Source organism: Choloepus didactylus, chromosome 6 (assembly GCF_015220235.1).
Source record: "Choloepus didactylus isolate mChoDid1 chromosome 6, mChoDid1.pri, whole genome shotgun sequence".
In the NCBI taxonomy this organism is placed as follows: Eukaryota; Metazoa; Chordata; class Mammalia; order Pilosa; family Megalonychidae; genus Choloepus; species Choloepus didactylus.
Genome location: NC_051312.1, coordinates 9,904,233 through 9,915,284, shown reverse-complemented (window position 1 = coordinate 9,915,284; position 11,052 = coordinate 9,904,233). Strand labels below are relative to the sequence as shown.

Here is an 11,052-nt window from a genome sequence, read left to right as displayed (position 1 = left end):
TAACCTCCAGGATAGCCTCTCAACTTATTTGAAAACTCTTAGCCACTGAAACCTTATTTTGTTACCTTTTCCCCCTTTTGGTCAAGAAGGCATTCTCAGTCCCTCGATGCCAGGGTCAGGCTCATTTCTAGGAGTTGTGTCCCGCACTGCCAGGGAGACTCACTCCCCTGGGAGTCATGTCCCATGTGTGGGGAGGTTAATGAATTTATTTGCAGAGTTGGGCTTGGAGGGAGAAAGGCCACATCTGAGTAACAAAAGAGGTTCTCTGGAAGTGACTCTAAGGCATAATTATGGGTAGGCTTAGCCTCCCCTTTACAGCCATAAGTTTCCCAAGAGCAAGCCTCAAGATTGAGGGCTTGATTTATAAAGTAGGGTGTTCCTAAATTCACATAGCATATATTCTGTCCAAGATATACATTCTAGGAGTTGTCTTGTGCTTCACTTAATTTCATTGCTCTGTGAGAACACTTTATGTTGAGGACATTTTCCCTTATTACAAACATTTTTAAAGTTTGTAGTTTGCCTTTTAATTTTATGTGTTGGATCTTGCTGAAGGATTTTAATTTTGTAATAAAATTTATCAATCTTTCTGGTTTCATACTTTGGAGTTATGCCTTATTCTGGTTCTTTTATAAAAGGTTTCATTTTTGACATTTAACTCTAATCCATCTGGATGTTATCTTGGTATACAGTATGAGGTATGAATGTAATTTAGCTGTTTTCCAAATGGTTAGTCAATTTTTCCAGCACCATTCCAGTTTTTCCAGCTGAATAATTCTACTTTCTCTCCTGATTTGAAATACTACTTATTAATTATGGGCTAAATACTTTTACTATAATTGAGTCTTTTAGTATAATTTATTGTCTGTTCCATTGATCTGTGTTTCCTAGTGTCAAACCATTGTTTCATTTATTTTAGTTTTATAATATGTGGTTTTAATATATGGTAATGTAAGTGCTCTGTTCTTTTTAAAAATATTTGGATTTTTATTGGAACTATGTTACATTTATAAATTAAAAGTTATATTACATTTTAGGTTATTTTTTTTCTTATTCCTTTGTTTTGGTTTTGTTTGAAAAGTTTTTTATTGTTTGTTTTTTATTTTTTGATAAAGTTAAAAAAAACAAGAAAAAACCCTTATATTACAATATTGTGACTTTTCATTTAGGAAATAGCGTCTGTTCAGTCAGGATAGGATGGTTTTCACGTTCCTCAGGAGTTTTGAACTTTATTGTACATTTCTGAAGTTTGTTCCTAGAAATTTTATAATCTATATTGTGGTTGGGTATGTTTTTCCATCGAGATTTCTGATTCTGGTCCTGTTTGCTAAGTGTTTTTTATATAACTTGTTTTGTAAATCAATATGCTGAACTTCATTATTCGGGCCATTTGGGAGGCAATACTGCAATGTGGGTAAAAACGTAGACTTCTGAGTCAGACATCCCACCTCTCTTCCTGGACCCTTATTTCCTGTGTGACCAGCTCTGTGCCTCAGTTTCCCCATCTATAAGAAGGAGTAATATTCTCTACCTCAAAAGTGGGGTGAGGGTTAATGAAATAATGCAAGCAGTGCCCTGGGCACTCCACTGACAGGGATTGAGTGCTTAGGTTCTCCTAGGTTTTCCAAGTAAACAACAATCATCTTTATCGATTATGTTATCCATGCGTGACTTGTCCATTTTTTAAGCTTCTGAATTGCCTTTTCCTGTCTATTGCGGTGCTTATAATTACCAGATCACTGGCAAAGAGCAGTGAGCATTGTGGTCGTGTTCCCACCAGCCCCACTGGTGGGACCACTGGTGAGAGGAGGAGGGACAGCCAGGCGGGGAGCGGCACCTAAGCCCATGGCAGCCCACGGCGGTGCCCGATAGGGTGACTAGCCTGCTGGTGGTCCACGACATGTTGAGGTGATCTGCTGACGGACATTTAAGGTTTTAATACTTACGTTTTTATCTTGAAATGCATTTGAAAAATATCAGTTTTCCATTTATGTAATATAAAGTGTCCTTTTAAAGTATTTTTTCCTTTTTAAATTGAGAATATAATTCACATGAGCATAAAATTCATGCTTTTAAAGTGTATAATTTAGTGCTTTTCAGTATACGTACTATGTTGTGTACTCTCACCACTGTCTAATCTCAGAACATTTCTATCCCTACAAAAAGAAATCCTGTACCCAATAAAAGTCAGTCTCAATTTCCCCCATGCTCTGGGAACCACAAATTTTTCTGTCTCTATGGATTTGCCTATTTTGGACATTTCATATAAATGGATTCATATAGTATGTATCCTTTTGTGTCCGGCTTCTTTCATAGGATAATATTTTCAAGGTTCATCTGTGTTGCAGAATGTAACAGTACTTGATTCCTTTTTATGGCTAAATAATATTCCCTTGTATGGATGTACCACATTTTGTCTGTCCATCAGTTGATGGATATTTGAGTTGTTTCCCTTTTGGTCTGTTATGAATATTGCTACTAAAAACACTCGTGTACAAGTTTTTGTGTGACCAAATCATTTCAGTTCTCTCTGGTATTTACCTAGGAGTGGAACTGCTGGATCATATGTAATTCAATGTTTAACTTTTTGAGGAACTGCAAACTATTCCAAAGAAGCTGCACCATTTTACATTTCCTCCAGCAGTGTGTATGTGTTCTGATTTCTCCACATCCTTGGCAACACTCATCATTTGACTTGTTGATTAAGCCATCCTGGTAGGTGTGACATGGTATATCACTGTGGTTTTAATTTGTGTTCCCCTAACAACAAATAACGTTGAGCAACTTCTCAGATGCTCATTGGCCATTTGTATATCTTTGGAAAAGTAGCTATCATATCTTTTATTCCTTTTAAAATTGGGTTATTTCTTTCTTTATTATTCAGTTGTTAAGAGTCCATAATATGCTCTAGACTGTATTTGATATATAGTTTGCAAACATTTTCTCCCATTCTGTGGCTTAACTTTCACTTTCTTGGTAGTGTCCTTTTTAAAAAAATTACTATTTGTTTTTATTTGTTTTCTTTGTAATAATGTTCTTTGACTTAACTTTTTTTTTCTTTTTTTTTTAGTTGATTTAAGGAAAAAGATAAATAACAGATCTGGCTATACACAGATATGGCAAAAATCTCAAGGTATTGTGTAAGGTTTGGGGGTGTGTCCTCCAGGAGGCCACAGATGTTTGTTGGCTGAGAAAAGGGCGCAGTGCTTACTGGGGAAGTGGCTGGGAAGTGGCTGGGGAGCGCCGCTGTGACGTTTCCTTCCGGTGATGTCAGCGGCGGTGCCTCCCAGCTGTGCTATGTGGTGGGATGCGGCATCTGCCCGTTACTGGATGTCTGAGAATGTTTTTGTTTTGTTTTGTTTCTTGAATCAGTAACAGATACTGGATTTAGTCAGGTATCTTTCCTGCATTTTTTGGGATGTGCATCAGGTTTTGCCTTCTCATCTTTGGCTGGCTGGTTATGTTAATGGAGTGCTGAGTATTAAACCTTCCTTTGGTTGCAGAAACCAGCCACACCTGGGCCTGGAGCTTTACTCTGGCAACATAGAGATGACCAGAAGCTCCACCTGGGCTTCGCTCAGGGTTTGTTGTCAGGAGAGGTGGTGAGAGCTGGATGACCTGTGTCCCTGCCCTGCCACTTACTAGCATGTGACTTTAGCCAAATTTTTCATATTTTTGAAGCCAGTTTCCTCAGAGATAAAATGGGGACAAAAATAGAGTTGGCGTGAAACAAGCGAGCGAGCACAGGGAGGGGCGTCAGTGCGCGGGCCTGTTCCTGTCCTCGGGATGGGAGGTGTCGTCCGCAAGTTCCCGTCGTCCTGGGCACCCACCCGGCAGGTGGCAGGGCCTGGGCTGGCCCCTGGCAGCGGCTCGGCTGGCACAGCTTTTGGAAGTTCAGTGGTTTCTTGGAAACTTTTCAGTTGCTTCCATGGTTACTGTCCTTCACGATACTTCTGTTTCATCGTAAGTCAAGTTTTCATTTTTGTGTAGTTCTGTAGTTTTTTTCATTCGTTTTAGTCCTAATGTTTCTGTTTTTGATTAGACTTTCAGGAACTCTATCTTATTGGCCTTTTCAAAGAAGTAGCTTTAGGTAAGAAAGCAAGCAGTTCCGCTTTCATTCTATAATTTATTAATTTCCACTTTTATTTGATTCTTTCCTCTTGCTTTCCTTGGTTCTTTTGTCACTCTTTTTCTGGTATCTTGCATGGCATGCTTCATTCATCTACGTTCAGACTCTTGTACTTTTAACAGTGAAAGTCTTGCTCTGGCCCCACCTGCCCTCAGCCCCCTGTGACCACAGACGGGACCCCCAAAGACCGTGGCTTGGAGCCTCCCAGGGAGGCTGCTGACCCCACCTCAGGAGGACGTCAGGGTTCTCAGACTTGAAGGTTCCTCTTGCCAGGGCCCAGCCACCCCAGGGGGGCTTTCAGCAAAGGGAAACTGCGTGCTGCTGTCACCTCGTTCCACTGAGGTTTGATTTCTCGTGGCCACCCGGTCACCACCCTCCATGGCAGGCACTGAGCTGGTCCCCACGGACACAGGGAGAGGAATGACTGGCCCAGCCTCCGTGAGTTAAGGACAGTTGAAGGTGCGGTGCAGCTACAGAGGGGTGAGTGCAGCCTGCGGGGAAAACGGAGCTGGACCCCAGGGGTCACAGAGCTGCAGGAAAGAGCAGTCGGCACGGAGAGAGCACTTGCCACTGAGCCTCCAAGCAGTGGTGGGGCCGGCTGGAGCCAGGAGGGGTGGGAAGCTCCCCGGGGATTCAGGACGGGCCGCTAGGGCAGCTGAAGGGGTCCCATCTGTATTTACACAGACAGTTGGTTGTCCTGATTTTCTCTGTGCTCTGTGGTTTGGGCTTTGGTATATAATTTGACCCGTTATTTAAAAGGATGCTTTAAAATTTCCAAGTGTTTGAAAATTTTGATTTTTTTTTTTAACTATTGTAATCAATTTCTGCTTTAAAGAATGGTCACTGAGCAGGTAGCCCTTACAATATTTGCTTTTTGAATTTTTTTTTTTAATTTCTGCTTTCTTCATTGCTTAAGGTACAATCCTTTTGATAACTGTTCCGTGGGAGGGGAGGAGGTATTCTCTGTCACATTCCTCCTGATGATTTTTGGTCAAATCCAAATCTCTGGTATCCTTGTGTAATGAGAAGTGAGTTACGTTCTCCCCACGCCCTCTGGGTTCCCTCCACTTCCTGACTCGGCTACCCAATGTGGCTTCCCGTGTGTTGACACAGTGTCCCTGGAGCTTCCCTGCGGAGCTCTTCCTGGGTCAGAGGCACCTTGTCCGATGTTGCCAGGGCAACCCGCACCTGCACCCCCACCCGGTCATCTCCCTGTTTGCATTTGACTGAAGTATCTATCAGGGTGATTGTTAACGGTTGGCTTTTAAAATTCTTCATCTCTTTTCTGCTTTCTGCCCACATACAATTGTTTGTTCTACACGGTTGTAACCAGCAGTTATTTTGCTTTCTTCCGCTTCAGGTTATGTTGTGGACGCAGTCACCTACGCCGAAATAACCCACCTGTTCTGGGCATTCCGGGGGTGAGCCGGCACCTGGGCCCCTTCCAGCATTTTGTGATTATAAACCATGTTGTCGAGGACATCTTTGGGCAAATCCTCGTTTATACTTCGAGGCTGCTTTTGGTTTTGTCTCCCCACTGGCAGAAGGGAAGGGCCAGGCCATGGCTCCGTTCTCCCTGCTGGCTGCCGGGTGCCCTCCAGGCGGTACGCGGCCCTGGGGCCAGCCATGTATACCTGCCAGCCCCGCTGGTTGTTTTTCATTTTTGCTCAATGACTGTGAGTGTGTAATGGCTCCTTGAAGCCATTTTATTTTTCACCTTTTTAGCCAGTGGCATATTTTTAGCATGTTTCTCTGCGGGGCCCATTCTCTGGGTCTCCCACAGTGCGCTTGCTACAGTCCTGGAGGCCTTGTGCCTACATGTTGAATTAATTCTTTGCTCATCTTACAGAATAAGCTTTTGACCATCTACTTCTGAGGTCTTTTAAGGCCACAGCTATGTTGCTTCATCGTCAGGTTGGGACTTAAATGGCTGTGCACATTCCCCTCTGCTGCTGCAATAAGTAAGTGCCTGCACTTCACAGTGTCTTAAGGGGCCTGATTTGAGGGGATATGGTATACGGGGAGGAGGGCGACGGATGTGACAGAAACGGGGTGAGGGGGGTGGAGGCGAGGGCAGTGGGCTAGCAAGTTACCCTCCCCTTGAGGGGGCCGAGGCTGGGCCCACAGGCCTGGCTCTGTGCCCACCTGGTGGTCCACAGACTGTTGCGTGCGTGCGTGTGTTGGGACTGGCTCTGCTCAGATTTCTTGGGGTGAGTAGAGGACCCAGTGCTCGTCCTAGCCTGATGCTGTGTGACCCTGAGTGGGTTTCGGCCCTCTGAGCCTCAACTTCTCACCTGCAGAGCTGGGGAGAGGCTCCTGAGTGCCTCAGGGCTGGCAGCAGGGGCTCCAGGCACCCGAGACTTGGACAGGTCCAGCCCCCCTTTACCCCCTCCATGGCAGGTCATGGATGGGGTGCTCCCACTGACCCGCCTTGGTTCAGGGGAGGCTGTGCTGCAGCTGGGAGCAGTGGGTGGCCGTGGGCAGTGGGCCAGGCAGGGGCAGCCTGGGGGCAGGTACTGGCCAAGGGCCCAGCTGGGGTGGGCCGCATGCACCTCCTGCCTCTGGGATCTTGGTGACTCAGACTCCATGAGAGGAGAGGGGCAGGTGGGGACACCACGCTCCAACTTCATTTTCAAGCCATGGCAGTTCTCAGGAAGGCCTCCACAGCCGCCGGGCCACGAGATCAGAAGACGGCAGACGAGGCAGGCGGGCACGTCTGAAATGGCCCCATCTGGCTGGGGCCCAGCAGACCTGGAGGGCCTCGGGATCGAACAAGGCCACAGGGCTCAAAGTTTCCCTACTTCTTTGATTTTCTGTTAGGATGAAAAGCTTGGGATTTTTACCTTTAATTAGAAAAGTAGTCTGCACAGAATTTAAAAACCTAGCCATGAAGGAGGTATAAAATGAAAGTAAAAATCCCTATTCCCTCACCCACCCCAGCCTCTATACCTGGAGGTGGCCTCTCAAGTTTCTTAGAACCTTTCTGGAAATTTCTACACACATACAAAAACCTGTCACCTTGATACTGTCCCAGAACAAGCAGGTCTGTAACTGGTGGTTTGTTTGTCTGTCTGACTTCATGGCTCCTGCATTTGGGATCCGTACCCGGCATGATGGGAAACGTGGTCACGAAGCTGGGGGGACTTTTGTCCCCCTGACTTTGCCTTTAGAGGGGTGTCAGCGTAGGGAGGAGCTGAGCCTGGGAGGGGGGAGGCGCGGAGCCGCCGCAGGTGTTTCTTTTACTGAGTGCGGCCTATGGCCGCGTTCAGGTTTTGCTTTTCACCTTTGAGTCTGTGAGAAGATGAGCAGGAAAAAGCAAAAGGCGCTGGTGGTGGCACGTCCAGCGGTGCTGGGCCGGGGTTCGAGTCCCCGTGGCGTCCCTGCTTCCTTCCAGCTCCTGCTCCAGGCTCCTCCTCCCCACACCATCAGGGACTTCCCGGCTCCCAGAAGGGAGGTGTCTTGAGGCAGTGCACCCCACCTCACCTGCCCCCAGGGCCCCCCTGCTCCACTCTCCTCCCTCATCCTCACCAGGGCCCTGGTGAGGGGAAGAGTGGGGCAGGGGACACAGCTGGGCTTTAAGAGCTCTTGCCTCCAGATCATGAACCAGGACCTGGCCCACGTGCAGATCCCCACATAGGGCCCACAGCGTCTGGGCTGGGGTGACCGTCGGAGGCAATGTGTGGATGCAGCCCTGGCCTAGGAGTCAGGATCCCAGGGTCCACCCGTGTGGCCGTTGTCAGCAGTTCCTCATGTTGAGCCTTAGTTGCTCCCCCTCCCATCCTCACCCCATGGGCAGAGGGCAGCTTATTGTTTCTCCCTAACAAGCCACCAAGGACACGTACAGGAGGGGTCGGCCCCAAGTGCCCTGAGCATCTTGGGACCCTGGACCACACTGCCAGCTGCTCCTCCTTCACTCAGATCCTTTGGGTGAAGGCTCTGCTGAAATGGCCTCCCCCTTTCCCCTCCCAGCTTACTATGTGCCACATAGTGTTCTAAATGATTTATAAATATTAACTTGATTCTTATAACACATCCTCTATTAATTCTATCCTCAGATAAAAGTAAGATCCAAGTAAGAGACAAAGTTTAGGTAACTTGTCCAATGCCATACAGGTTGTAAGCGATGTAGCTGGGATTCCCACCCAGCCTGGCTCCAGAGTAGGAACCATAACACCAGGTCATGTTCTAAAGTTCTCAATATTTGGGTGAAATGTTTATCTCTCTGGAAGAGGCTTTTCCCAGTTTTAGTTTTCGGCAGACACCATGCTAAATAAGTGTCATACATATTTCATTTAGGACCACAACAATCTTGCAGGGCAGTAATTATTCCTATTCTGCTCCACCATATAGAAAAGAGGCTCACAAAGGCTAAGTTGCTGAGCTGGGGTTCAGACCTGGATTTTCCCTACAATCTATGGCTGTAACCCACTATTTCTACCTTAGGGATCCTCTTCCACATTTCTTTGTCCAACACAACATTCCAATGCTGGACTAGGCCTGAGGGTTACCAGGGAAAAGGGGCTGCAAAGCGGGGTGGGCTGGAGGTCCGAGGCTTGGGGATCCCACCGAGCTCGGGATGTGATCCTGGGCAGTGTCCCTTTCTGCCCCTCTCCCCGGCCTAACAGAAATGAGGACGCAGAACCCAATGTGCGGGCTCTTCCAGTTGGGGCCACCTGGAAGCCCCCCTGCTGGGCTGCGACCTCGACATCTTGGAGGCACCGGAAGCCCCGCGGTCTGTGCAGCGCCCACCTGGCCACCCGCCTCTAGCTCTGCACGCCAGTCCTGTCGGTGCTTCAGCAGAGATGGCCACTGGAGGTTCTGGAGAACTCGGTGCTCTGAAGTCCCGAACAAAAATAGCTGGGCTTTCTCCCCGAGTGCTAGGCTTAGCCACTCTCATCAACTACCGCCCCCTATAGTCAGGAAGCGAGCCTCCTCGCCCGCTCGAGGAAAAAAAGCGGAGAACCGACACGGCCATTTAGACCTCGGACTCCGAGACCCCCATCAGCCCAGGGCGGTGGCGACGCCTGCGCAGATCGCAAAGGGGCGTGGCGAGAGGGACGGGGGCGTGGCCTAGGCAGAGTGCGAGCGGCGGCGCGGGGCAGTGACGCAATGCGCCCCTAGTGGGCGGTGTGTTCGCGCCGCAGTTGTGTAGCTTTTCGGTTCCGCTTCCACCGCTACGGCAGCGGGAGGCTGGGACCCAGGTAGGAGCCCGGTTGAAGTGAAACTTGAAACCCGAGGGACGGAAGGCCGCAGGGCTCCAGGGAACGGGGAAGCGGGGACAGACCCCCGGCCTCGCGGTAGGCCTGGTCCGCCCCTCGCGTTCCCCTCCTGCGGGCTCCGGTCCCCTAAGATGCCCTCCCACCTCTGAACCTCCCGCACTCCCACGCCTCTTTCCCATCCTCTCCCAGCTGCTGACCTCACTCTTCTCAGTTCTCAAGTCGCTCACATGCAGCTGTTTGTCCGCGCCCGGGAGCTGCACACTCTTGAAGTGACTGGGCTGGAAACGGTTGCCCAGATTAAGGTACAGATAATAGTACATCTCCGAGCATCCTTACTCCATCCTCCCTTTTGCCAGTCCTCCTGTGGCTTTCCCAGAGAACACTCTTGACTCTCCCTTCTTTTCCCAGGCCCATGTAGCCTCGCTGGAGGGCCTCCCGCTGAAGATAAGGTCGTGCTTCTGGCAGGTTCGCCCCTACAGGATGAAGCCACGCTGGGTCGGTGCGGGGTGAAAGCCCTGATGACTCTGGAAGTGGTTGGTCGCATGCTAGGAGGTGTGTGGGCCTCCAGAGGCTCCAAACTGGTGCCCAGAGGCTGTTCGTGGCCCTTAGACTCATATTGTTTGTCATTTTGTTTGTCCTTCACAATGTCTTACATTTTTTTGCTTTCTTTCACAATATCTAAATGTCAGAGGATTTCACATTAAAATTCAGTGTTCTGGCTTTTCATGGAAAACAAAAACAAAAATAAAAAAGGGAAGATCTGTAACATTGAACCTGTGTTCCCACATACCAGCAATCTGCTTCAACCGAATAGAGGCTGCCCCCCTTGGAAGCCTCTGCAGTAGTTTGCTACAGTCCCCACCCCTCCCTGTTGCTCCTCAAAACCACTGTCACTTACCATTTATCATCAGGTTTGTGCTGTTCTTTCCCTTTTTCTACCTATGTCTATCAAAAGTGGGAAAATGAAAGATGAATCAAGAGCATCGCGTGTTTCAAGAAAAGTGGGAGTGAGCGTATTTCTTTGTGGAAGTAAAGAATAGCCCTATGTGTTTAATATGTAACCAAACTTTGTGTCAAAAGAATACAACTTAAGATGCCATTATGAGTGAGCTGTATGTTTTAGTTACTCCTCCAGGAAAGTAGGTAGAAAGCCAGGAACTGCGTGGACTGGACACCACAGAGCAATCTGTCTTTGGGCATACTTCATACAACACTCATGAAAACGTGGAACTGCTGAGATCAGCGAAATCTGTAAGTTTTTGCGGCCAGGGGACCCGCGCCCCTCCCTGCCAGGCTCAGTCCCGGGGGAGGAGGGGCTGTCAGCTCCAGGAAGGAGAAGGGAGAACTGCAGTGGCTGCTCTTACCGGAAACTCATTCTACTGATTCAAACTCCAACCATAGATAGACTGAGGCCAGACACCAGAGACTCTGAGAGCAGCCAGCCCAGCAGAGAGGAGACAGGCATAGAAAAAAAACAACACGAAAAACTCCAAAATAAAAGCAGAGGATTTTTGGAGTTCTGGTGAACACAGAAAGGGGAAGGGCGGAGATCAGGCCTTGAGGCGCATATGCAAATCCCGAAGCAAGGCTGATCTCTCTGCCCTGGGCACCTTTCCTTAATGGCCCTGGTTGCTTTGTCTATTAGCATTTCAATAACCCATTAGATCTCTGAGGAGGGCCGTTTTTTTTTTTTTTTTTTTTTTT

The 11,052-nt window shown here is 48.2% G+C and overlaps 1 pseudogene; it reads left to right on the top strand.

The window, feature by feature from the left end:
• Nucleotides 1-286: 286 nt before the first annotated feature.
• On the top strand, nucleotides 287-10,454 carry LOC119535746 (annotated as a pseudogene).
• Nucleotides 10,455-11,052: the final 598 nt, after the last annotated feature.